The following is a 27,703-nucleotide window of genomic DNA, read 5'->3' on the forward strand; positions in this document are numbered from 1 at the left end:
CAGAGCCCTAATGAAGCCCAGGGACTCTGATGTCTTAGTGACCTGTGAAGCGAGGCTGGGGAAGAGGGAATTGGGTTTTTGTTGAACTTCAGGATGTTCCAGTAACTTGGGATGGGTCTGAGCAGGGAGATTTGTGTCCCATCCTGAGTGCCAGGGGGTGCAGAGCAGGCAGGGTGGAGGAGCTGCAGCCTGCGCAGAGAATTTGGTGGGATATGATAAAATAAGACATGAATTTAAATCGCTGGACCTCTCCTGTGCTGGGCTTGGGCTCTGGAATAAACCTCTCCTGTCTCATTGCTGCTGGACACAGGTTAAGGGCAGGCAGGATAAGGGGAGATGGGGGTGTGAGGGATGTGGGGACCAGGCTGGGATGGGTCCCACCGAGGTTCCAGTCACCATGAGGGGAGCTGGGGGTGGCTCCAGCCCCTGCTGCAGGAGGATGTGAGGCACATCCTAAATCTGAGCCTCTCTGTGCCCCTCAGTGCCTTTGTACTCCTGTGTTCCCAGGTAAATCCTCCTTAAATCTGAGCCTCTTTCTGCCCCTCAGTGCCTGTTCTACTCCTGCTTTTCCCAGGTAAATCCCCCCTAAATCTGAGCCTGTTTCTGCCCCTCAGTGCCTGTTCTACTCCTGCTTTTCCCAGGTAAACCCTCCCTAAATCTGAGCCTCTATCTGCCCCTTTGTACTCCTGTGTTCCCCAGGTAAATCCTCCCTTGCTCCCCCCCTAAATCTGATCCTCTCTGTGCCCCTCAGTGCCCGTTGTATTCCTGCTTTTTCCAGATAAATCCTCCCTAAATTTGAGCTTTTTTTTCTGCCCCTCACTGCCTGTTTTCCTCCTGCTATTCCCAGGTAAATCCTCCCTAAATCTGAGCCTCTCTCTGCCCCTCAGTGCCCGTTGTATTCCTGCTATTCCCAGGTAAATCCTCCCTAAATCTGAGCCTCTTTCTGCCCCTTTGTACTCCTGCTGTTCCCAGGTAAATCCTCCCTTGCTCCCCCCTAAATCTGAGCCTTTTTCAGCCCCTCACTGCCTGTTTTACTCCTGCTTTTCCCAGGTAAACCTTCCCTAAATCTGAGCCTCTCTGGGCCCCTCCGTGCCCGTTGTATTCCTGCTTTTCCCAGGTAAATTCCCCCTAAATCTGATCCTTTTTCTGCCCCTCAGTGCCTGTTTTCCTCCTGCTTTTCCCAGGTAAATCCTCCCTAAATCTGAGCCTCTCTCTGCCCCTCCGTGCCCGTTGTATTCCTGCTTTTCCCAGGTAAATCCCCCCTAAATCTGAGCCTTTTTCTGCCCCTCAGTGCCTGTTCTACTCCTGCTTTTCCCAGGTAAACCCTCCCTCACCCCCCTGCAGCCCCTCCTGCAGCTCCATGGCACCAAATCCTCCCGACTCAGTGATTTTTCCCTGCCCTGCTCCATCCCAGCCCCTCCACTCCCCACGCAGCACCAGGCCTCGCTTTTAGCTGCAGAACAAGTGCATAAAAATGATCTTATTTATTACAGGAGACATGTTTTAAAACAACTGACAAAATTGCAAGATGTAAAACGACAAGCAAGTGCTTTTTCTTTTTTAAGCCCGTATAGACTCCTGGCAATGATAAAAATAGTGTTTTCTTTTTTAAAGTTGGAATTAATCTTTCCTTTCCAAAGCAATCATGTAGCAGGAAAAGCAGGAAGACACTTGGATATTAACTGATCCTCGCTGGTGATGGTTAGTTATGGAATGGCCGGGACTGTTTCCCTCCACAGAGCCATTAATGCTGCAAACATTAAAGCACAAAAAAGGTGAAGGTTTTTTCTTTTTCCCCTTCCCTTGATGTGTGACTAACAGCTGCTTTTTTCCGTGTGACAAATCAGTGGGGTCTTCCTGTTGTTGATGTAATGAAGCTGTTTCCTGGTGGGGAATTCTGAGGGGATAAATTGCACAAAGGGGAGGGAGGAGAATATCCCACATTCACCAAGGAGCTTTGCAGGAAAGGAGCTTGGAGTCAGAGTCACCTCATTGAGCCTTTTTTGAGGGTTTTGCCTGTTTATTTCCAGGTTTTTGGGGGGTTTTGCCTCTTTATTTCCAGGTTTTTGGGAGTTTTGCCTCTTTATTTCCAGTTTTTGGCCATGCCATCAAAGGGAGGGGCTGCATAGCCAGGAGAACATCCCACACTCACCAAGGAGCTTTGCAGGGAGGGAGCTTGGGGTCAGAGTCACTTCATTGAGCCTTTTTTGGGGGTTTTGCCTGTTTATTTCCAGTTTTTGGGGGGTTTTGCCTGTTTATTTCCAGGTTTTTGGGGGGTTTTGCCTCTTTGTTTCCAGGTTTTGGGGGGTTTTGCCTGTTTATTTCCAGTTTTTTGGGGGGTTTTGCCTCTTTGTTTCCAGGTTTTGGGGGGTTTTGCCTGTTTATTTCCAGGGTTTTTTTGCCATGCTCCTGTGCCTCAGTTTCCCCTATCTCTAAAGGTGAGGTGATGGTGATCCCTCAATCTCCATCACTGTCAGCACTGGCTCCCCCCAAAAATCGCTATGGGGACCCCCCAAAATCACTGTGGGGACCCCCAAAATTGCTGTGAGGACTCCCAAAATCTCTGTGGGAACCCCAAAATCGCTGTGGGGATCCCAAAATCGCTGTGGGGATCCCAAAATCGCTGTGGGGAACCCCAAAATCACTGTGAGGATCCCCCAAAATCGCTGGGAGGACCCCAAAATTGCTGTGGGAACCCCAAAATCATTCTGGGGACCCCCCAAAATCACTGTGGAAACCCCCAAAATCACTGAGGGGATGCCAAAATCGCTATGGGGACCCCCAAAATCTCTGTGGGGACACCCAAAATCGCTGTGGGGACCCTTAAAATCACTATGGGAATCCCCAAATCCTTCTGGGGATCCCCAAAATTACTGTGGGAACCCCCAAAATCGCTGTGGGGATCCCCAGAATCGTTGTGGGAAGCTCAAAATCGCTATGGGGATTCCAAAAATCGCTGTGGGAATCCCAAAATCGCTGTGAGGATCCCCAAAATCACTGTGGGATCCCCCAAATCGCTGTGGGAACCCCAAAATCGCTATGGGGACCCCCAAAATCACTATGGGAACCCCAGTGTGTCCCTGTGCTGGCACTTTGGGGGATCAGCCTCGGTGGTTTCATTCACCCACCAAAAAAATTCACCTTCACCCCTGGTTTCCTTTTTATTCTTTGCCAGTATTAGTTAATTAAACTATGCAAATGAAAGCAACTTAATTTGTGTAATACCAGGGCCAGAGCCTCAAACCACTCAGTGCAGCTCATCTGGCACGAACGTCACAGAAGATGTTTGGAGCAACTCTAATAAAAATGAAAAAGGCTGTAAATCAAGTTTAATTTATTCATTTTCTGTATGGTATGAAAGCATGCCAAAATCAGATTATTTATGAGCCCTTCATAACAATAGGCATTTTTATTGGTTGCAAATGACAAAAGGGGTTCTCAGAGGGGTTTTTTTCTTCTTTTAAATTTTTTGAATGCCTCTTCAGAAACATTTATTTTTTTGGACTCTATGATCTCAAAGGAAAAAAAATATTTAATCATTGATACAGTAAAAATAATTTATATTTTGATAGCGAAAAACACATCAGTCTTTAAAACATAAATAAGACAGAGCTAATCCAGCCCAAAGGCTCAGGGAAATGCTACCCCACAGGTTAGAGGAAAAGGCTGTGATTTATTCCCATAAATTTCCCATTAAGAGCATAATCCCATATAAATCTTTCACAAAATATCTGAGCCACTTGGGTTTGGTTTTGGTGGGCTGGGGGGTGCACACCTGCTCTGTACACACCAGGGTCACTCACAGAATTTGGGTGTGCGACACCAAAAACCAACCATGGGCTGGTTCTGCCTCTCCTCTCCAGCTCATTTCCACCATCCTTTGTCATTTTGGTGGCACAGATGTGTGCCTGGTCATGGGCATGGGCTGCACACCTGGGCAGGAGCTCATTGACCACCTGGGCTGCTCCTGAGGGGTCAGTGAGGCACTGACCTGTGTGACAAGCAGAGGGTCACATCCCTCCTCTCCTTTAGGAGGGGAATTATTACCCAGAGCAACCCCAAAGGCTCAGGAGCCAAGGAAGAGGGTGAAGAAGGGCACCCCAGGAATGATGTGGGTGCCAGGGACACAGCCCTGTGACACCCTGGGCATCTCCACCTGGCAGCAGGAGGAGGCAGGGGCACCCCAAAACTCTGATGGAGACAAACAAAATCCTGGTTTGTGGGAGTGGAGGGCTCTGCTGCACAACAGGAACTTTCTCAGCACGGCCCGGCCCAGCCTGAGAGTAAAACATGAGAAAAGAGGGAACCCCCTCCCCGGGAGAATTAGCATCCAGGATCTGTCAGTCACCGGCAGCTTTTGGTAAAAGGGGCCCCTTGTCAACCTCTGCCTTTGATGTGACTGGGACGGAGGTGCTCAATTAAAAGCCTATCAGTCTGTAAGTAAATCAACGCCTATCAGGCTTGTCACATCAAACAAACGATTATTGCACGAACCCGCCCACCCCATTAATCTGGCTGTTCCTTCTTGACAGCTCAGGGTCAGGGCACTGTAAATCCTGCACTGGATTGCAGCCACCTGGAGCAGGATGAAAGCAGCCCCGCAGCTTTGCTGCTGCACCCAATTACTCCCTGGCAGCGGGAGAGGCTGCGGGGTGCAGGGCTGGGGTCCCCAAAATAGCCTGGCCTGGCAGGGTCACCCCGGTGTGAGTCTGGGGTCCCCAATATAGCCTGGCCTGGCAGAGTCACAGCTGGTGCCACTGAGGGTCACCCCAGTGTGGGGCTGGGGTCCCCAACATAGCCTGGCCAAGCAAGGTCACAGCCAGTGCCACCACGGGTCACCCCAGTGTGAGTCTGGGGTCCCCAGTCCAGTCTGGCCTAGCAGGGTCACCCCAGTGTGGGGCTGGGGTCCCTAACACAGCCTGGTCTGGCAGAGTCACCTTGCTGTGGGGCTGGGGTCCCCAACACAGCCCAGCCTGGCAGGGTCACCCCAATGCCACCGTGGGTCACCCCATTGTGGGGCTGGGGTCCCCAGCACAGCCCAGCCTGGCAGGGTCACAGCTGGTGTCACTGAGGGTCTCTGGTGTCACAGATGGATAATGAGATGATTTTGCTCTTGGGGAGCTCTCCAAGGGAAAGGAACCAACAGCTCGAGGTTTCCAGATGCTCCTCGGCTCTGGATCAGCAGCAGCAGCTTGGAGATGTTGGGTTTGCCCATCGAGGTGAGGAGAGCTGGGGGCGTGCAGCCCTCACCCAGGGGGTCTCCAGCCCTCACCATGGGGGTCTCCAGCCCTCACCATGGGGCTGCAGCCTGTCCTGGCAGGGCACAGCGCTGGGTGGGAGGCTCTGGAGCCCTCCTGAGGGAACCAACGCTGCTGTTCAAGGGGAGGCAGGAGCCAAAGCGCCCTGGAAAGCCTCAGAGCAGCCTCGGGGCAGGCAGAGCTTGTGATTCCTGAGCACAGGCAGAGGATTTCAGCGAGGAGAAGCCAAGCCCTGGATCACATGAGGGCTGTGGGAGTGGGGCAGGCTCCAGGCTGGCTCTGGGCAAGGGTTGGGTGCTCGTGTCCCTCCCAGGGCTCTGCTGTCCCCCTGTGCTGGCTGTGCCCCAGGGGAGAGGGGCTCTGTCCTCACAGGGTGCTTGTTGGGGAAGATGGAACAGGAAAGCCTTATCAATATGATTGCCTGGCAAAAGATCTGGAGAATATAGAAACTATAAGCGAGATTGAAATGAAAGCAAGCTTTGAGAACCCTCAGTTACTGAACAACTGGAAAACAATGGTGTGGCTGGCTGAAGGTGATCCCCTTTTGATGGAACAACACCCTCTGCTTGCGGACAGCTCCAAGGCTCAGAGCAGACCCTACAGCTTGGCAGAAGGGCCCAAAGAGGAGTTTTTAGGGTTTAAAATGTAACACAGGATGGTAATGTAATGATTCTTATAGGCTGTATGGAAATGCTGTAGGATTTGTGTGTTGGACTATATTGGTTAGTGAGAATTAGAATATTCAGCACAGAAGAAGATTTATTGTATTGGAATGGGAACTTTGCTCTCATCCTCTTTACCACTCTCTTAATTCTTTTCAGCTCCGAGCTGTGCCTGGCAGCTCCCAACAGGGCCCTTTGCAATAAACCCCAAATTCCACGCCTTGGCTGCAGAGATCTCTCATCTCCATCCATCCCCACCGTGCTACCCCCATTGCTCCCACAGGTGGTCCCAGAGCAGGAGCATCCCTGGGTTCCTGGTGCCCAGAGGCTGCAGGAGGGAGGCACAATGCCCCCCTTCTCCCCAGCACTATCATTACTATTATTGGCATTTCCCTCTCCTGCTGAGCCTGGTGCCGGGTAATGCAGCTCTGGCTGCCTCTCAGGAGCCCTCCCGTGCCAGGCACTGACGCTTGGCAGCTCTGGGAGCTCACCCACAGCCATGGGCTGAGTTTTTGGGGTGCCACCAGGGCTGCCCTGCCTGCCACAGCATCCTCATTGCAGGGTCAGGGGTGTCTCTGTGCAGGTGCAGTCTTGGAGCAGCACTGGAGGGGGACAGGGGCTTTACAGAGCTCAGCAGGGAAACTGAGGCTGCTGTGGGGTGGGGACAGCTGCGACAACAGAGGTGACACCACTCAGAGACACGGTGTCACCATGCCATGTCTGATACCAAATCTCTGCCCATAGCAGCGTCACCTTGCAGGGGGAGCCATCACCTCTCACCCACCCTTGGCTCTCCCAGCACGTCAGACAACACCTGCTGTCCCTGGGATGGACCCCACCATGTCCCCCTGTGTCCCTCCTGTGTCCCCTTTGCTCCTGCCAGGTCCTGCTGGCTCTGCCTGGCCCTGGGTCTGCACTGGGAGATGCTGGAGCTGGTGGGGAGGGAAGAAAGGAAATTCCCTCTCTGTCACCCATTGTCCCATCCCAGCCCTCACCTGCCCTCAGCTCTCCCAGCATATCGGACAACACCTGCTGTCCCTGGGATTGGCCCCACTGTGTCCCCCTGTGTCCCCTCTGTGTCCCCTGTGCTCCTGCTGGCTCTGCCTGGCCCCAGCCCTGCGTTTGGAGATGCTGGAGCTGGTGGGGATGGAAGAAAGGAAATTCCCCCTCTGTCCCCCACTCTGTCCCATCCCAGCCCGGGGATCTGGCCCTGAGGAGTTTATCTCCCACGCATGATCAATGCTGAGTTTGAGTAAGGCTTATTGGGATCTGTAATTTAACATGACATATTTCTAACACGAATTACTCTGAGATCATCGTGTGCATAAAATATGACAGGAATCTTTTAAGTGCAAGCATAGTCCTCAGTTAATTTAATAACTGAGATGGAAAATGGAATAGCATTAAATTTAATATTTTACATAATGCTCCTACACTTCCTTCACTTGCTGCTGGCATCATTTGTTTTCCCTTCTTCATCATTTACAGCCCACTCAGCCTGAATTGTCCTGGAGCCCGGCCAGGGAGGGAAGTGCTGACCCCTGGAAGGGCCAGAATGAGCAGCCAGAGTGGAAAGGTGTTGGGCTGCTCTGTGTGCCCCCTTTCCCCAGACTCTGGGTGCTCTTTGGGCTCTTGGACCTCAGACCCGAAGCCCCCAGGACATTCTTGACATGTTCCACACCGGGTTTTGTGCTGGCTGTGGGATTTGGGAGCCCATGGAGGAAGATGCTGACCCCTGGAAGGGCCAAAATGAGCAGCCAGAATCTCTCTCACGCTGTGTAAAGGTGCTGGGCTGCTCTGTGTGCCCCCTTCTCCCAGATTTGGGATGTTCTCTGGGCACCGGGGTCGTGGCACCATGGCACCGTGACTCAGTCCTGGAGCCCCAGACCTGAAGCACCCATGGTCAGACCAACCCCAAGAAGCCCCCAGGACATTCTTGACATGTTCCACACCAGGTTTTGCGCTGGCTGTGGGATTTGGGAGCCCATGGAGGGACATGCTGACCCCTGGAAGGACCAAAATGAGCAGCCAGAGTCTCCCCATGCTGTGTAAAGATGCTGGGTGCTCTGTGTGCCCCTTTCCCCAGAGTCTGGGTGCTCTCTGGGCTCTTGGAACTCAGACCCGAAGCCCCCAGGACATTCTTGTCATGTTCCACACCGGGTTTTGTGCTGGCTGTGGGATTTGGGAGCCAGCAGAAGGGATCGATAGCGCTCTCAGCCCTGTCCCTTCCCATTGAGCCTCGCCGCTGATTTAAGCCGTGGGACAAGGTGTTAACAGCGATCCGCAGGGTTGGGGCTGCCAGGGGATGCAGGACCCGGCCCTCCAGCCTTTCTGCTCCTTCTCAGATGGTCCCCAAGGTGGGGATGAGGAGGGATGAGCTGGGGAGGAGCTGCCGGTGCTTTATCAGAGATCCTGACAGCGCCGTAACTCTCTCCTCCTGAGGAGATGAGCTTGCAATAAACCACGGAGCACATTAGAGGTAAACGAGACAAAATGGCAGGGTTTGGAAAGCAATAATCCAGGCTGGAACAGAGAGAGCACTCAGCTCACCTCTCTGCTCCTGGAAACGCTGCCAGAACAGTTCTTTATTGTGCCTTGGAAAGTCTCGGCCGCGGGTTTCAACACCTCGCGCTCACACCACATCATGCAAAAGTTAATTCCACTTTCAGGCTGATGTCAACATTCCCCTTTACTGCCACAGCGAAATGTGAGGACTACATTAATTTGCATTTGCTGCGTGCGGAGTAACGTGTTCCAGATAATCACACTAACTCCTCTAAGGTATAGACGAGAATTTCCTGGATAATGTGCAGGATGGAAAAAGCCGATGGGGTCCAGGAGAAGGAAAGGCCATTGTGTGTTTTCATAAGTGCACCTGGAAGCAGCAGAGCCAGAAATGCAGGCTGCAGCCCTTGGCTGGCTCCCCTGGCTGTGCACAGGGTGATTTGGGGGCCTGGGCTGGGCATTGGCACCCACTCGATGTGGCAGCGTCTCCCAGGGCTTTGTGGGGTGTCACTATAGGGCACGAAAAAACACAAGCTCACACCGCTGTTCTCAAGGTGAAGAAAAAGGGAAGTTTATTTTCTGACCCCAACATTTATAGTTTTCCAAGAGTGACAGTGGATTGGAGGATGACAGTGCCACCTTTCCAATGACACTATACAAACCAACAGTCCATCAAATTTCTCCTCCTCCATAAAGGAATGCAAAACAATGAGTTATTTACAGAAAGTGTGTGAGAAAGTTCACTACAAGAATGTTAACATCAGAAGGCTTAGGAAAATCTTAAAAAACCAGGGTGACAGTGGGGTGTGAGGAGTGACCAGGGAATGCCACAGGAAGGGAGATTCTGCTCCCAGACAGCCTCCAACAGCTGGCAGCCACTTCTCCACATAACAAACAGCCCAGTGCCAGCTGGAGGCCGAAGGAAAATATTGCTTTGAACGATGTGCTGGAAACGTGGATGCTCCTGTCTGGGGTGGTAACGAGCCTTTGTGCGTGAAGCTGGGAAATAAATGAAATAAATGGAGCCCCCCAGTGCCCCCTCAGGAGCTGCCTCTGCCCCACAGTAAATAACTGGCCCCAGCTCAGAGGAGCTGGGATTCAGCAGCCTGGGAATGGATTTTCCATCTCCCCTGAGGAACGGCGTGCCCCAGCCCATGGCAATGATCACACATCACAGCCAGAGGCTTCCAAAGGCTCTGCAAACCCCGAAACTCATCCCAAAGGTGCTGCAAGGAGAGCAGGGCCTTGCCCAGCCTGGCTGGGGCTGTGGAAGGGGACAGGGGACCCTTCCAGGGGGATCACCCCTTGTGTCCCATCCCCATGGCTGGCACTAAACCGTGAGCTGGGATGGCACGTGGGAGCGCTGAATTCATTTCCATTTATGATCTGTTATGATGATACCCCTGAAGGATAAAAGTCTATACATAATAATCTCCCTCTTCAGCTTTGTTAACAACTTCAATTAACAGGGAGCTGTGTAATGCTTCATCAGCCGCTCGGATTACAGATGAAATTAAGCCATCATATTTATGAACTGCGCCGCGAGTTCGAGGAGGACTCCACATATTTTACATTTAATAACTCGCCCTCTCATTTTATTTATAACGTTAATAATGATTTGGTGGCTGCTTGGGGGGGGGGGGAAACAGCAATGACAGAGCGAGGTGGCCGGGTGGGAGGGAAGCTCTGCAGCCTGGCCATGCCCCTCCTGCCTTTGATTTTCCATTAAATCCCCTCTGAACACAGCGACTTCTCCATGGAATTGCTTTCCACTCAGCACTTTTAAGGCTGGGATGAGGATTCATGATTGAATCCTGCACCCACCACTAGCTAGAGCATCAGCAGCCAGCACACAGGGTGTCACCAGGTTTGGGGGCATCCCTGAGGGTCTGTGCCCAAAGGTGGATGGATGCTCAGTGCTTCACATGAAGAGACAGAGCTTTGCCACGGGAAAAAACAGAATTATCCTTCCCTGAAGCTGCTGCAAGAGGGTTTCTCCTGCACACCCTGCTCCTTCCCAAGCTGCTGCTTGGGGTGGGTTTGGGGTGGTTCCTTGCCCAGGGATCCCCAATATCACCCCCCTCTCTCCCTGGGAACACAGCACATCCTCCCCAGCCCTGGCACAGCCAGGTTAATTAATCTGAGCACAGACTGAAGCCCCAAAGATGGGGAGCAGCACGCTGAACGATGATGGCTGGCAAAAATCATTAGGAGCATCTTTCAACAATCCATACACCGTTATCGATCCTGTTATAGATCATGTTCCTTTCCCCTTTTTTGCAGGATCTTCTGGATCAATACAGCAAGTGCATTGAGACTGTAGCAACACATTTAAAACCTTATAAAAGGTTATTTAGTTGCTAACAGTGCAGCAGTTTCTGCAAAGCCTGCCAAAAGGTTACAGCTTTTTGGGCATCATAAATTACAGACGACAGGGAAAAAAAAGTAAGTGCGGTTTTCTTTATTGTCTGGGTGATGGATGGGCTCCTGAACAAGACACAAAATACATCATATCACCTTTAATGGGACCACATTTCTGTAGCCATAACTCACAATTTTAAAATAGAAAATGGTGAAATATGGCGTTGTATATTCCACTCCTGACATATTTATGAGTCCTTCCCTTCTTATAAATACAGTGATTGCTATTTCAAAGCAGCACGTCAGGTATGAGCAGAGCACAAACAGCTGGAGCGAGTGAAAAATTATGGCCAGAGTTGGACATTTTCAAAAACTCTCTCTAGCAGCAGTAAATTTACAATGTTTGCACTAACTGTTATTAAAACCAAATCCATATCTTGGCAACAGGGCTCCGGCTGGAGCGATGGTGCCGCTGACAGCCCGGGGGCTGCTCCTGGGGAGGCGTTAAAGGGTTAAAGAGCACCGGGAGGAACGCGGGGCCCTGGGGCAGAGCCCGGGGCCGCCCCGGGACCGGCAGAGCCCGGGGAAAAACATGGGAGGGGTCCTGGAGCTCAGCCCCGCTCTGGAACCCAGCGGAACCGAGGGGTGGGGAAAGGAGGAGGAGCAGAGATAGAGCTGGGATGGAGCTGGGATGAAGGTGAGGATGAAGGTGAGATAGAGATGGGATGGAGCTGAGATGGAGCTGAGAGGGAGCTGGGAGGGAGCTGGGATGGAGCTGGGATAGATATGGGATGGAGCTGGGATGGAGGGGGGATGGAGGTGAGATGGAACTGAAATGGAGCTGAGGACAGAGCAGAGATGGAGCTGAGATGAAGGTGAGGATGGAGCTAGGATGGAGCTGAGGATGAGGATGAGGATGAGGATGAAGGCAAGGATGGAGCTGAAATGGAGCTGGGATGGAGTTGGGATGGAGCTGGGGAGGAGCTGGGATGGAGCTGGGATGCAGGTGAGATGGAGGTAGGATGGAGTTGAGGATGAAGGTGAAGATGAAGGCGAGGATGGAGCTGAGATGGAGCTGGGATGGAGCTGGGGATGAAGGTGAAGATGAAGGCAAGGATGGAGCTGGGATGGACCTGAAATGGAGCTGAGGATAGAGCAGAGATGGAACTGAGATGAAGGTGAAGATGAAGGCAAGGATGGAGCTGAGATGGAGCTGGGGATAGAGCAGAGATGGAGCTGGGATGGAACTGAGGATGGAGCTGTGGGATGAAGGTGAATGTTTAGATGAAGGTGAGGGTGAAAGTGAGGAAGGAGCTGAGATGGGGATGAGGATGAAGGTGAAGATGAAGGTGAGGAAGGAGCTGGGATGAAGGTGAGGAAGGAGCTGGGATGATGGTGAGGATGAAGGTGAGGAAGCAGCACCGTCACTCCCGTGTCAGCCGCACCCCCAGAGCTCCATCCTGGGCCTGTCTCGGTTCATCCCTGAGCTCGCTGTGTCTCCACCCCACGGCCCTGCTCCCGGATCATCATTCCCGTTCACTCGGGAGAGGCTTCCACCAGCAAACACCTCCCAGTAATCCTGCCAGAGCCCTCCCGGGCACCCCTGGGAGCAGGGGCAGCTCCCCGGCCTCATTTAGGCACACAAAAGGCCTCTAATTAGCTTTTTGTTTAGCCCGATTATGACTGGGAGTTTTGACCTTTCAAAGTGATTAGCTTTTGAAGCGAACTCATTTGCATAACATCGCTTTCCAAACTGCACGTGCAGTATGGGATCGGACTCTTTGTTGTTGCCGTTTACTTCTTTTAAATTTTTCTTATTTTTAACCGCAGCCAGGTTGTGGTTTTGGTCCATGGATGAGGCTCTGCTCCTGCCCTATGCCATCTCCAAGGCTCTGGCTCCAGTTTTGGGGCTTTCTCCAGTTCTTTCCCAAAGCTCCAGAGCCAGAGCTTTGGGAGAGAACTGGAGAAAGCCCCAAACCAATTTTCCCCCGTTGCTGGGGAATCGCATTTCCCTGGAAGATGCTCACCTGCATCCCGCTGTCACCACCAACACAAGGCCCACCCCAGCTCCTGGGGACGCCCAGGAAATCCGTGAGTCCTTCCAAGCTGTCTGTCCAGCCATGGCCAAGGTCACCCCCAGAGCCTGGCGGAACAAAGGGCTTCAATGCCTCCTTTGTGGCAGCTGAATTCAAAACTCTTTATCACCATAAGCATTCCTTTATCTGGGCAAAGCCCTCCAGAGGTGCATTTTATTACCCTGGGTTATTAAACAAAAACTTGCCGATAATGAGTTGATCTCTGTGGTGGCTTTGGGGGACGCGGGAGACCCAGCCCTGCTGGTTATCAACTCCATTATCTCTGCCCGTGATTATCCTGTCCCCCCTTGGAGGGTTGGCATCTCCAGGGCCGCCAAGAACAGAGCAGAAATCTTTGCTCTGGGTACAGAGCATCTCCTGGTGCAGCAGCTCAGGGCTCCTCCAAAGTTATGGAGATAAGAGCCCCCCTCGCCTTGGTGGGAAGAGCCAAGGGCTCAACGCAGCACCAAGACCAAGGAAATGCTGATTTGACTCTGGAAGAAACCCACTGTGCCCAGCCCCACCTGGGTCTTGCAGCCCCTCTGTGAAAAATGCCTATTTTATGATGGGTTTGTCCCAAATATTAAAATGAATATTATATGTGTTGTGTTAGAAACTATTAATTTTAATTAATATTTTTATTTTGTTAATTTTAATTAATAATTTTCATTATAATATTCTTTATTAATTCTCTTAAGTAGTGTGTTAAATATAGCTATAGGTTATAACAAAATGTTAAAATAGAAACGATGCTATGTAAGATACTTTTTTAAAAATAAGGGACTGAAATAGCAGCCACGGATACCTGAATCTTTCAGAGAAAAATAATTTAATGCTCTTTTATCAGAAGAAATGAACTTCTTTCTTCCTCGAAGGCGCTGTTAAGATTCAGAGGAAGAAGTTGACACTGCCCAGACAGAATCCCGTGTTTGAATGGAATTTATGCATCATTTATGAGGTGTAAGAATATGCAACAGGCTGCTGTTTTTAAGGGTTAATCCTTTGTCAACTGTGTCTTTTTTTGGGCTTATTTTGCCCAGAAAAGGTACCCAGACCATCTGTAACTCTTTGTATTTGTTGTCTCATATCGTCCTATTATTGTCCAAATTATTATTACTCTAACTGTATTCCTATTTTTATAACCATTTTATTCCTATTAAACTTTTAAAATTTTAAAAACAAGGACAGCAGCTCCAGGACTGAACCCCCCATCCCTGTGGGACAGACAGACAGACAGCCCCCATCCCTGCTCAGCAGCTCCCAAGCAGGGCTGCAATATTTCCTTCCCTGCACAGAGCTCCGTGCCGGCTGCTGAGCTTTATAACATCCCTGTTTCCTGGCCTGCCTTTATTACATCTGTTCTTTGGGGTCTGGGGTTGTAAATTGGGCAGGTGATGACGTGCAATCACTAACTGCAAAGCCAATCCGTTCCTGCTGCTACAGCAGCAAGACAAATAAAGGTGAGGGGGGAGGCTCTGACAAAGGGAGATGCACGGCCCTGAGAGCTCCAATCCCTGCCTGGGGACCCAGGGTTATCCTATTCCAGGGTTATCCTAACCTCCTCCTTAGCTTCTGAGAAGTTTTGGGTTTTTTTATGAAACCCAACTGCACCTCCAGCTCTTTTTTGGGGTCTGGCACTGGCTGTGCTCCCCATCCGTCCTGCCCATATCAGCACATTCCTTGGTCCAGGGTTATGCTAATTGAACTGCTTTGCTTTCTGGGACAATGTACATAGATTCTGAGAAGTTTTTGCTTTTATTATGAAGCCAAACTGCACCTCCAGCTCTTTTTTGGGATGTCTGAGGGCACTGGCTGTGCTCCCCATCCAGCTGCCCCTACCAGCACATTCCCTGATTTCCTGGGCAGAGCCAAAGCCAAATAAAGGTGAGGGGGGAGGCTCTGACAAAGGGAGATGCACGACCCTGAGAGCTCCAATACCTGCCTGGGGATCCAAGGTTATCCTAATTGAGCTGCTTTGCTTTCTGTCCTTAGCTTCTGGGAAGTTTTGGGTTTTATTGTGAAGCTCAGCTGCACCTCCAGCTCTTTTTTGGGGTGTCTGGGGTCTGGCACGGGCTGTGCTCCCCATCCATGCTGTCCCTACCAGCACATTCCTTGATCCAGGGTTATCCTAATTGAGCTGCTTTGCTTTCTGTCCTTAGCTTCTGGGAAGTTTTGGGTTTTATTGTGAAGCCCAACTGCACCTCCAGCTTGTTTTTGGGATGCCTGGCTGTGCTCCCCATCCATGCTGCCCCTACCAGCACAATCCCTGATTTCCAGGGCAGAGCCAAAGCCAAACCAAGGCAGTTTCATGCTGGTATCAGCCCAGCTGGTGTGAGCTGGATGTCAGGAAAAATCCCTTCATGGAAAGGGTGGTGAGCACTGCAAGAGGCTGCCCAAGGCAGTGGTGGTGGTACCACCCCTGGGAGTGTTCAGAAAACGTGTGGATGTGGCATCTGGGGCCAGGGATTAGTGGTGAAGGTGGCAGGGTTGTGGATTTGACAGGATTTGATCTTGGAGAGCTTTTCCAAACACAAGGATTCCATGATTCTGTCACTTCAGGATTCACTTTTGGGAACCACAACTGCCTGCTGCAATGGGAGCAGTTTGGAATCATCATCCCTGCCCCAGCTCCTCACCCACACCCAGATCAGCTATTTCAGGTGGGAGCTTTCACTCCTGGGATTGCCCAGGGCTGGAGGGAGGCTTAAACCAGGCACAGATTTGACAGGATTTGATCTTGGAGAGCTTTTCCAAACACAAAGATTCCATGATTCTGCCACCTCAGGATGGCAGAGCCCTGCCTGCTGCAATGGGAACAGTTTGGAATCTTCACTCCTGGCACATCCCTGCCCCAGCAGGACCCCCCAGACCCAGATCAGCTATTTCAGGTGGGAGCTTTCACTCTTGGGGTCCCCAGGGCTGGAGGGAGGCTTAGACCAGGTACAAATTTGACAGGATTTGATCTTGGAGAGCTTTTCCAAACACAATAATTCCATGATTCTGTCACTTCAGGATTCACTTTTGGGAACCACAACTGCCTGCTGCAATGGAGCAGTTTGGAATCTTCACCCCTGGCACAGCAGGACCCCCCAGCCCCTCACCCCACACCCAGATCAGCTATTTCAGGTGGAAAGTTTCACTCCTGGGAGTGCCCAGAGCTGGAGGGAGGCTTAAACAAAGCCAGACCCAACCTGTTTTGGATCTGCAGGTGCTTCATGTCCAGCCAGGCAGAGTTTCCACAGCTCTGGCAATGCCTCCCTGCCCTGCTCCCACTGAGGCTGGGCCTGACTCAGCCCTGGGCTGAGCTGGGACTGGCCCAGGACTGCTGTCCTGAGCAGCAATAATCACTTGTGCAACCGTGCAAACGTGGCCAGCCAAGATGGGACAGGTGATAAATGGGAGGGAGCCGAGCAGCTGCAGCTTAAGATGTGCCTGTGTGCTGCCATACCGGTTTATCATGATAAATGTCATCAGAAAATCAATTCTCTGTGTACTTTTGGGAATCACAACTATCATTTTGGGGTGATTTATTTCCCGTAGAACGCGGACAAGGGCTCTTTGTTCATCATTTTGAAAGTTCATTTAAAATTGCTCGGAGTTCTTGGTTTCCCTCCGCAGGCACGGCCGATGGGGATGAAATCTGGGCCAAGGCAGGAGGAGGCTGGGCTGGGAGCTCTGCCCCTCCTTGCCCTGGGACTCATGGAAAGCCATGGCAGAAAGAAATGTCATGGGGACATCTCTGGGGACAGAGCAGGGGACACTGACAGCTGCTGGGTTGGGATTATTTTATCCCTTCTTCTTTTCCACACCACCCACCAAACCTGTTTGTCCTGCTGAGGAGCCAAGAAACTTCCCAAGCTCTGAGCACAGAGCGTCCCATGTCCTCCTCGTGCCAGTCTGTGTGCCAGGCTCACCCTGGTGCTGGCAGGAGCTTGGACACCACCCTGCCCAGTGCCTTTCCCACCCCAAAATTCACCTCCCTTGCTGCTGGAGCTGCAGGAATGGGGATTTGTCCCATGGCAGTGGTGCCAGGGAAGAAATGCAAACCCTGCAAACTATCCAAGCTCAGGTTGCTTATCCATGAGCAGGGAAATGATGGCTCCCACCAACAGCCAGGGGTAAACAACAGGCAGGGGATGAGCTGGCTGAGTGAAAGGACAATATTGGCACAAGGACAAAAAAGGGGATAAATTAGCCACGACAAAGATTGAGGCTGGAAAATGACGAGAAAGATGAAGATCAACAGGAGAGAGAGGTTGTGGAAAAGCCTCCAGAGCAGGGAGATGGAGGGATGGAGCCTCCAGTGCTTCCAGTCCCTTTCTGGGTGGGTCACCTGCACTCCTGGAGCTGCTGCTCCCTTCTCCATGAGCACCTGGCCAAGAGGCCCTTGCTGCTCCAGGGACTGAAACATCCCCACTGCCCTGACCCTTGGTATTGGGGAAAAGTTCAGGGAAAACATCAGCGCATAAATCTCCCAACCATGGGGCACTTCAAACATCTTGGGCAGCAATAATTTGTCTTTAAAGCCTTGAATTCAGGCCTGGGATTACCACCCTTGGAGGAAAACAAAGGGTGGCAATGCCAGCAGGGATGTATGAGCAAGGGATCCCTATTTCTGCCCCCAGGAGGGATGTGTGAGCAAGGGATCCCTATTACTGCCCCAAAATCCATCCCCAAACCCCAAGGGAAATGGGAACTCGGCTCTGGAGGCTGCAAAGGGCCCCTGGGGGGGTTCCTTTCCCGGGTGTGTTCCTACCCAAGCACTGCAGATGTGTTTTTATGGTTGTTTGTACCAGGTGTGAGCTGCGGCGGGGCGGGGGCGGAACAACGAGGAGGAGGAGGAAATGTGTTCAGTGGTTTTGCCTTACAGATTGGAGCTGAAACCTCCAATAAATCACAGCAGCAGCTGTCAGGGAGCAGAGCTGTGGTGGGGGGAACCCCAAGACCCCACATCCGTCCGGCTACAAGTGCCCAAGGGGGGTTCTCCTGCCATCTCGGTGTACCTGGAGGGAAGGAGAGTGATAAAAACGAGAGCAGGCTCCTGGTACAAAAATGATTTCAGCATTTATTATAAAAAAAGAAAGGCCTAAAGCAAGGGGACCCATGGAGGAGCGTTCCTGTCGAGGATGATGCAGCGCCGGAGTGTTAAAATAGAAACTGGGTTTCTATTTTATTATATTATCTATTTTATTACATTTCTTATTATGTTATATATTATCATATTATATATTATTTTATTATATATTTTATTATATATTGTATTATATTGTATTATATTATATATAATATATATTATATATTATATTCTATTTATTATAACTGGGTTTCTATTTTATCATATTATATATTATATAATTTATTATATTTTAATTACATTATCTATTAGTTATAATTATATTATTTATTATATCATTATATTATATATTATTTTATTATATTATATATTTTACTGTATATCTTATTATATTTTTAATATAAAACATATAATATATAATATATTATATATAATATATGATATATAATATATAATATATTATATATTATATACTATATACTATATATTATATATTATATAACTGGGTTTCTATTTTCTATTTTATTTCGCTGGGTTTTCCTTTCAGCAGTGAAGTACCAACCCTTGGATTGGTTTTCCAACCCTTTAGATTGGTTTCTTTTTGTATTTTTCATTTACATGAAGGTTTCAGGCCTTGATTGGCCATTACAGTTCTGTCCAGGCTGGCTCGTGGTGCGCTTTACTGAGGTGTGTTATGGTACCTTGAGTACTGGATTTCCCTTTTAACCCCTTTTACAATAGAATAACCAATCTAACAGCACATGCTTCATGAGCTATCAATTATTTTCCAACAGTTTCTAACCTGTTTTTAACAAAAGGAGCTGAGCCACCATGTCCTTGTGTGCCCCAGGAGTGTCCAGCTGCCCTACCTGTCCTGCTTTAGGGCTCCTCCAGCCTGTCCCTGTCCCCAGCCACGCACTCCCAGCTCCTTCTGCTTTCCGTCTCCCTCCCCCAAGCCCAGCACCAAGAGCCTAATTTGGAATAACAGGCAGTGAGTGTGAAGGGGAAAAACCCTGCCCTGCTCTGTTCCTGAGCTAATCCCCTGACAAATTCTGCAGGCCTGGCTGTGCTCTGCTTCCAGAGATGCCCCTGATTGAAATGGAAATACTCCCCGATCCTCTCCCTGAAAGGAGAAGCTTCCCTCTGTTTATAAACCCTTCCAGAGGGGGTTTTACGATTCTGTTTTACTGGCTGGCCTGCCCGAGGAATGCGGCAGCCTCAATGGCTGCAGGAAACATCGCTGCCCATAAACCCTCCCCCGGGCAGAGCCAGGGGCTGACATTGTCATGGAACGAAAATATTCCTGATGCTTATCAGGAGCTCACATCAAAGGAGCCCTGGCTGTAAATCTGCCGGGGCTGTGCCATGGGGCCCAAATAAAGGCAGCTCGAGGGGCAGCTGAGAGCAGGGCAGGGGCTCAGGCTGGGGTCACCTCCCTGCACAGGGTGAGCAGAGTAGTAATTTGGATGTGAGCTCATTTCTTGGCGCAGTTTTCCACCTTTTGGAAAGGTTTTTGGGGTGTTTTGCACCTTTTGGAAAGGTTTTTGGGGTGCTTTTCCCCCTTCCTGCCCCTCTGCCTGATCTCTCCCACCAGGACCTGGACACTTCATCCTTGGGGTAAAACCTTATTGGTTTTCTGTGCTTGGCATGTTTGGAGAGATAAATGCCACCTAGCCAGGCTATCTCCACACTCCCAGAATTCAGAAATGACAGGAGAGACATCCCAGCTCTACCCAGCACACTCTGCCCCCAAAACGCTCATTATTTCAACCTGAACCAGGGGAAAATCAGACATAAAAAACAAATCAAAATACCAGGCATGCATGTGTGTGGGTGGAGAGAGCCCCGTGGGGAGCTGGGGTGGTGGTGGCAGAGCTGGAATGTCACTCCAGGGATGGGGAGCAGGGTGGTGGCTGTGCTGGGGTGACCCTGCTGTCCCCAGGCTGACAGCACATTCTGCAGCTGGCCTATCTTTTGTTGCCAGATCGTTCAGATTTGGGTAAATCAGCATTTTCCAACCCCTGGGGGATATTTCCCACTGGCCAGGCTGCGGGGTCACCTCCAGGAGCTTTCAGCAGGGTTTCACTTGCTCCTCAAAGACCTTGAGTGATGAATACTTTGTCTCACAGGTAAGTTGTTCCCAAAGTTAATTATCTCCCTGCTTGCTCGCTTGGGAATTCAATCACGCTCTGCTGAGCTGCTGCCCTCACCAACAATTACAGAAAAGTGCCCAAAGGGGAAGTTTCTATCTCGTCATGCCCTGATGGCAGCAGATTTACAGCCTCAGAGGTGCCCAGGAACCCTCTCCAGGCACTCCTGCCCTCCTGAGCTCTCTCAGGGCAGGACCATAAGGAGGAGAATTCTTTGAATGTGGCCCTGGCTGGGCACTCCTGCCCTCCTGATCTCTCTCAGGGCTGCCCCAAACTGCTCCCAAGAAGGAGAAGAATTCTTTGTATGTGGCCTCTCTTGCCTCCCCTGAAGCCTTGACGAGCAAAGCTTCAAATGCAGCAGCTCTGGGAGAGCCAGACACTGATGTGACATCTCTCTCCAGCGCTTGCCATCCCCTCCCTGCCAGGGCTTTGATGTTAACTTCTTACAAGCTTTGAGAGAGGATGGGGTGGGAAATGGCGCAAGTTAACAGGGAAAGGCACAGGCAGGCAGCAGGTTCCTGTTTCTGCCCCCAAACACCAGGGGAAAGAGCAGGCTGCCTCCCCCAGGCACCTCCTCTCCCCTGGGTGCTTTGTCCCAGCTCTTTGGGATAATGTGAACCTTTGGCCCAGCACAAATGGGTTATTCCTGGGTCAGCAGGCCTCGATGGGGGCTGAAACTAGTTTGGCCACAATTTTTAACATGTGGCTCCTGCCTTTCTTCTCCTCCTCCTCCCAAACTAGGTTAGCTTCCCCTTGGCTATCAAGGGAGTGCTGGAGATGCTCAGGCAGGTTTGATATTTAGTGCTGCACCTGTGTTGGATGGGTCTTAATTATTTATAGCTTTCCTATCCTGTTTTCTCAAGTCACTCGGGGAGAGGTGACAGGTGAAGACTCCTTGCAGCAGATGCTTATGAGGCGGGTGAGGTGCCTGCCGCTCAGATGAGAAGAAAAGAAAGTGTCTTCAGCAGGAGAGAAATGACAAAGCTACAGAGGAGCTGCCTCATTTAGTAGTCAAGGAGGAGGAAATAAAACCCCCTCCTTAGGTCTCCAGGAGAGAAACACATTCCCGCTCCAGAGATGGATGTTGTGGGGAGCAGAACTCCCCTCTTTGTGCTGGAGAGCCAAGGGCAGGGCCAGGACTGCCCTGCTGTGACCCTGCTGGCCCTGGCAGTGCCAAAAACCCCTTGGGACATCCAAACCCAGGGCTGTGCGTCCCCCTCAACAGGGTGGGCTTGGCTGGATGTGATGCTGGGGTGAGTTCAGCCCTGGGGTCTCATCAGATCAACTTTGGGCTCTCATCAGCTCAGAGCCCTGGGCTCTCACCACCTCAGCTTTGGGCTCTCCCCACCTCAGCTTTGGGCTCTCACCAGCTCAGCTTTGGGCTCTCACCAGCTCAGCTTTGGGCTCTTACCAGCCCAGATTTGGGCTCTCACCAGCTCAGCTTTGGGCTCTCACCAGCTCAGCTTTGGGTTCTCACCAGCTCAGAGCCCTGGGCTCTCCCCAGCTCAGCTTTGGGCTCTCACCAGCTCAGAGCCCTGGGCTCTCACCAGCTCAGCTTTGGTGCTGAGATCTCACCATGGAAGCCATTTCCCCATCTGTGAGGGGGCAGGAGGGAGCCCTGCCCTGCCCTCACCACCCCTGTGCAGCCCTGGACAGAGCCCTGCTGGGTCCTCAGTGTCCCCAACACGCACAGGGCATTGTCACCCGTGCTCTGCTCCGTTACCTGCTGCTCTCACACCTGAGGGAGAGGTTCCTTCAGCCTGGTGCCTCCTGCTCCGTGCTGACACAGGATTTAATCTCGACTGACAGCCAGACTGCTCCTGTGCAGGGCTCTGCGTTTGTCACCGTGGCCCTGGCGTGTCCCCGGGCTCGGTGGCTGAGCAGTGAAGGGCTGGGGCAGCAGGGAGAGCACTGCAGTGTCTGGGGCAGGCTGGGGAGGAGGATCCTCGCTGCAATGTGACAGCTGGGCCACCATTTATAAAGTCTGTGCTTCCCCAGGAGAGCTGGGCAAGGGCAGTGAGCTCTGCCTGAGTTCTGCTCCCGGCCCATCCCACCACTGCAGATGTCAACTTGATTATTTTAACCACATTAGATCCCTGTTAATTAATATGAATTAACCACCCTAATATCCCTGGGTAAACAAGCTATTAGGTGCAGGGAGGAGAGGAAAACCACCTTAAAACCATCACTAATCGATCCCTGCCAGATCCAGGGCTCCGTGCAGCCCAGGCACCCCCTCCTCACTGCGGGGCTGGGCGGGGCTGAACTCCCGGCACCTCCAGGTATGACACACACACGCACAAAGGTACCTTTTTATAGTTAGGAAATTATAGGTGCCATGGCTTCAAAGGCTTTTGCAACAAGAGCTTTCCCTTTGATAAGTGACAGCATCATTAATGGTGATTTATTACCCGGGCTATTTCACAAACAGAAATAACCAGTTTCTTTTCATTTGGCTTGGTGGGTTTTTTTGCTCTGGGCTACTCAGACATACAAGGTGGCTGCTAACAGCTGTTTTACTGCTGGTAAGACATCTCATTTATTAACTTGTCATCATGTGTCATAAAGTTTAGCAAAATGCGAGATGATTGTGTACTTAAGCTGGGTAATTACCCCATTATTAAAGCTGCCTTCTTTATTTATTTGCTCTTCTGGTGGTTCGTTCCTACCTTTGCTCTACATGTTGCCTTAGTCACAGGGCACGGAGATGCCGTGCCTTGTAATTATCCATGTGCTGACTTCCACTCCTGGAGACATCAGAGGTGTCTCTGCCTGGTGCCACCGGCTCACGGTGATGGGGACAGGGCTGCTGCACCCATTGGTGTCTGGAGTGGTGGCCTGGGGTGGTTCCAGCCCTGTGCTGGCTCCAGCAGCACCGACAGGAATGCTGAACACGCTGGAGGCAGCCCCAGATTGCTTCTTCTCCAGGGGAGGATGTCGCAGACATCTTTTTATGAAAATCCTTTTCTTAGGATTTTTCTTCCTGAGAAGCTGAGAGGCTCCAGGAACAAAATGTAAACATTGATTATCTGCTGCTGTGGAATGCAACAGGTGCATCTGTGATTGGCCCATCTTGGATGTTTATAATTAATGGCCAATCCCAGCCCAGTTAGCTTGGAATCTCTGTCCAAGACACAAACCTTTGTTATTCATTCCTTTCTACTCTTAGCTTAGCCAGCCTTCTGAGATGAAACTTTTCCTTCTATTCTTTTAGTATAATTTTAATGTAATATATATAATAAAATAATCAATCAAGCCCTCTGAAACATGGAGTCAACATTCTCATCTCTTCCCTCATCCAAAGACCCCTGTGAACACGGTCACAGAGGAGGCCCTGGGGCAGTGCGGGGTGGCTGCACAAGCTTTGGCTTTAAGTTGCTGATTAAACTCCCCCAGACATGGCAGATCCACACCTTGATGGAGCCTGGACAGAGGGGAAACAAACCCAGGGTTAGCACAGAGATGCTCACAGTGATGGGGACAGGGCTGCTGCACCCATTGGTGTCTGGAGTCGTGGCCTGGGGTGGTTCCAGCCCTGTCCTGACTCCAGCAGCACCAACAGGGATGCTGCACACGCTGGAGGCAGCCCCAGATATTTTCTCCAAGGTTGGAAGCCCTGGGGCAGTGCGGGATGGCTGCACAAGCTTTGCCTCGTCGTGCCAAGTCGCTGATTAAACTCTGGAGCGTCACTGCCAGACACGGCAGCTCCACACCTTGATGGAGGAGCTGCCTAGACAGAGGAGAAACCAACCCACGGTGAGCACAGAGATGCTAATTGCCCTGGGAACTCCCAGGACTCAGGTGCGCGTCTCCAGGAATGTCTGGGAGCCTGCCTGGGCACGTCCAGGCACCGACCTGGGCATGGGCACCGCGTTCCCAGACAAAGGGAGACGCTCCAGGCTCCCTCCCTGCTCCGAGCCAGCGGATGGAGCCGCTTCACAAACGTTTTGGAAGAGTTCAAGCACCCGAAACCACCCAATAGCCGGCGATAATCTGGGTGAACAGGAGCTGCAGAACCCTGCAGGTCTGCCAGGGAGGGTGCCAAACCCACGCAGGGCAATGCCACAGGGCTGGCTGCTCCATTGGGATTTATTCTTCCCAACCCCTTCTCCCAAACCCAGCCTTGGTGTGCAGGACAGCCCTTGCCTTCCTTCCTGGAGGGGGAAGGCAGCAACACCAGGGGCTGGTCCTGGACCCTGGAGGTGCCCTGCCCTGGCCACTCTCCCACATCCCCATCTCCTTGGGCAATAAGAGAAGATTTTATGGCACCACAAAGGATTTTTGGTGTCTTGTTCTTTCATGGGCAACATCATCTCTCTTGGGACAGGCTCCCATGTTCAGCCTTTTCCTTTTACGTTCTCCAAGGTCAGGGCAGTATTAAACCAGAGAGAAATAATTGCTAAAAAGAATTAAAAAAAAAAAAAAAAAATTCCCTGCTACCCTCCACGTTTCTTCCCGGCGCTGCTGTGAATATTGATCAGGGAATTTCATCCATAAATCCATCTCTCACATGGTTAAGAGGTTTTATGTTGTAATTAACAAGTGGCTGTTGCACAGCAATTACAAAGAGGTGAAGATTCCATTTCCAGCACTAGCCAGGGTGACTCAAGGGGTTTTTTTCCATCAATGGAAGAAAATATTTTGTTTAGGCCCTTGGTGCACCTCATTCTGTGGGGTCAGGACCCACCTGGAATGAAGGGAAGAGCTGGTGGGATCAGAGAGAGCAGACCCCACCCTGTGCCAGGGGCTGCCACCCACACACCTGGGCATGGGGCTGAATCCCTGCTGGAGGCATTGGGTGGGTTGGAAATGTGGAGGATTCGCACGGGGAACTGCCCTGGAGCAGCAGAGGGAGCCAAGGAGAGAAGGACAGAGGATGACAAGGAACAGCTCAGCCTCATCCAGGGGCTTTGCACCAGCAGAGCTCAAGGAATGATGGTGGGAATGACAAACCCCCAGTGAATCTCCCCATTTCCATCTATGAAAATAGCAGTTTTTATTCCAAAGAGATGCTAAAAGTGAAAATGGACAAGATCCATTTTCCACCCCCATTGATTTCCCGGGATATTGACAACCGCAGAGGGATCGATCTGCCCGGAGTGCCGGATGCGCTCGCTCCTCCTCACTTGCAGTGATCAACTATTTTTGGCAAACAAACCACCCAAACCTGCCATGTAAATTGATCCAGAAAGGCTGTGGGCAAGTGCCAGTGCTGTCCCCACCACCCACCCTGGCTGCAATCCCTTTTTCTCCCAGTGTGCACATGATGGGAGGAAGGTGGGTGCTGCCCTGCTCCAGCACCAGGATGGAGACCTGAAATTCCCCAGGCAGGAGGAATTTCCCTGGGAGCACTCATCCAATGCAGTTTTAATGCAATTGTATCTGCTGGGGTTTGTTCCAGATGTGGGAAGCACAGCTGTCAGCCCTGGGTGGGGAGGAAGGAGTGGGGAGACCTCAGTGCTGCCATTCCTCACCCCACAGAAACTCTTAGGGGACTCAAACACCTTTTTTAACTTCTTATCCTCCCTCCAGACCCATTCCCACATGCCATGCTGGCCCTAGCTCATCTCTGGGAGGTTCTGCCATGTCTGGCACAGCTGGAGAGGTGGGAGACAACCTGGCACAGCTGGAGGAGGTTTTCTCCCACCTCCTTTTGCCACGCAAGTGGGACTCAGCCCAGATCCCAATGCCTTTATTCCTCCTTCCAGCAAAACCCTCCTGAAGCCGTTTTGGGGTTCCTAGAATCCAAGTTGGTGCCGTGGCAAGGGGTTGCAGAAGGGGTGAGAAGGATGGCAGCACTCCCCACTCCATCAGCCCCTTCCCCACCAGACCCACACCACAAAACACCCCAAATCCGGGCTCTGGCAGCCGCGGGGCCGGGATGGTGCAGACGGTGAGTCAGGAGCTGCCGGGGCCAAAGCAGCGAGGTGCGAGCGAGGTGCGAGCCCGGCTCCGGCTTCAAAGGGCGCACCGAGCTGTGCCACACCCTGCCCTGGCACCGGGCCGGGCTCTGCCTGCGCCTTCCCTCGGAGGCAGCCGGGATTGGGCTGAGCCCAGCCCTGCCCAAGCGCCCTGGGCTGCTGTGAGATGCCCGTTTTGGGAGGGTGTGGGAAGCCAGGACATCCCTCTGTCTGTCCAGGATGGCCAAGGGGGCTCAGAAGCCCTGGCATGGAGCCCAAAACACCTGTGGGTTTGATTATGACCCGTGGAGCAAATTACCAACCTTATGTGAAGAGCAGCAAGCCACAACAGTTTAAGTAGAATAATAGTGAAGTTATCATGGAGTAAAAAAGTAGATTTTGGGGTTTCTAGAATGGGGGTCCAGGGAGCAAGACAGAGAGATCTGGGCATGTGCAGCCTTTTTCCTTCTTCTTCATGGCCTCCATCTTCTGCTGTGATGGTGGCACTTTTGGATTGGTTTAGAGTAGAAGCTCACTGTCTAACATAGGTGATAGGGATTGGAAAGTAATTGTAAATATTGTACACGTAGTTTTTAGTATAAAAAGATAACACTGCCCCGGGGCAGGCAGAGTGCCTGGAACGGTCCTGCTGGACGGACCTCGGCATGACAGGAGAAAAATTTTTATAGATAAGATAAAATAAACAACCTTGAGACCGAGAAATGAAGAGCCCTGACTCCTTCTTCAAGCGCTCGGGCTGAGAAAAAAGACTTATAGTATTTCTCAGCCTCAGATCCTGAGAGGAGGGGAGGCCAGCACGTGGCATTGCCACACTTTGTGCCCTGTGCCGGGCACGGCGTCGCCTCCGAGCTTCCAGGAACGAGCCAGGCCGGGAAAGCGCGTGGTGTAAAATTTCCAGAGCCGCTCTGTGCCGCTGTGTCGGCCCCATTACATCAGTCAGGTCGTGTTACCCGCCTGACGGGCACTAACGAGAAGTGACAGACGTGACAGGGAGCGGGCAGGCTCCAGGAACGGCCCTGCGCTCCCCAGGGACGCGTCCCCCCCTTCCCGCGGCGGCTCGGCGCCAGCTCCGCGCTCTGCTGCTCTGCTGGCCCAAGGCAGGAGCTCTGCCAGGGCACTGCCCAGCTCTGCCCCGTGCCGGGGTGCTGGCACCGGCCTGGGGACTGTGAGCAGCACCCACAGCTCTGGGGGTGGCTTTGAGGGGACACGGAGGGGCCAGGAGAGCCCATCCCATCCCATCCCATCCCATCCCATCCCATCCCATCCCATCCCATATTCCCATCCCATATTCCCATCCCATATTCCCATACTGCCATCCCATATTCTCATATTCCCATCCATATTCCCATCCCATATTCTCATATTCCCATCCCATATTCCCATATTCCCATCCCATATTCTCATATTCCCATCCCATATTCCCATATTCTCATCCTATCCCGTATTCCCATATTCCCATATTCCCATCCCATCCCATATTGCCATCCCATATTCTCATAATCCCATCCCACATTCCCATCCCATATTCTCATCCTATCCCATACTCCCATATTCCCATCCTATCCCATAGTCTCATCCCATATTCCCATCCCATATTCTCATAATCCCATCCCACATTCCCATCCCATATTCTCATCCTATCCCATACTCCCATATTCCCATCCTATCCCATAGTCTCATCCCATATTCCCATCCCA

This window comes from Melozone crissalis, unplaced genomic scaffold (genome assembly GCF_028551555.1).
Source record: "Melozone crissalis strain CALT ecotype California unplaced genomic scaffold, PUWL_Pcris_2 ptg000247l_1, whole genome shotgun sequence".
NCBI lineage: Eukaryota > Metazoa > Chordata > Aves > Passeriformes > Passerellidae > Melozone > Melozone crissalis.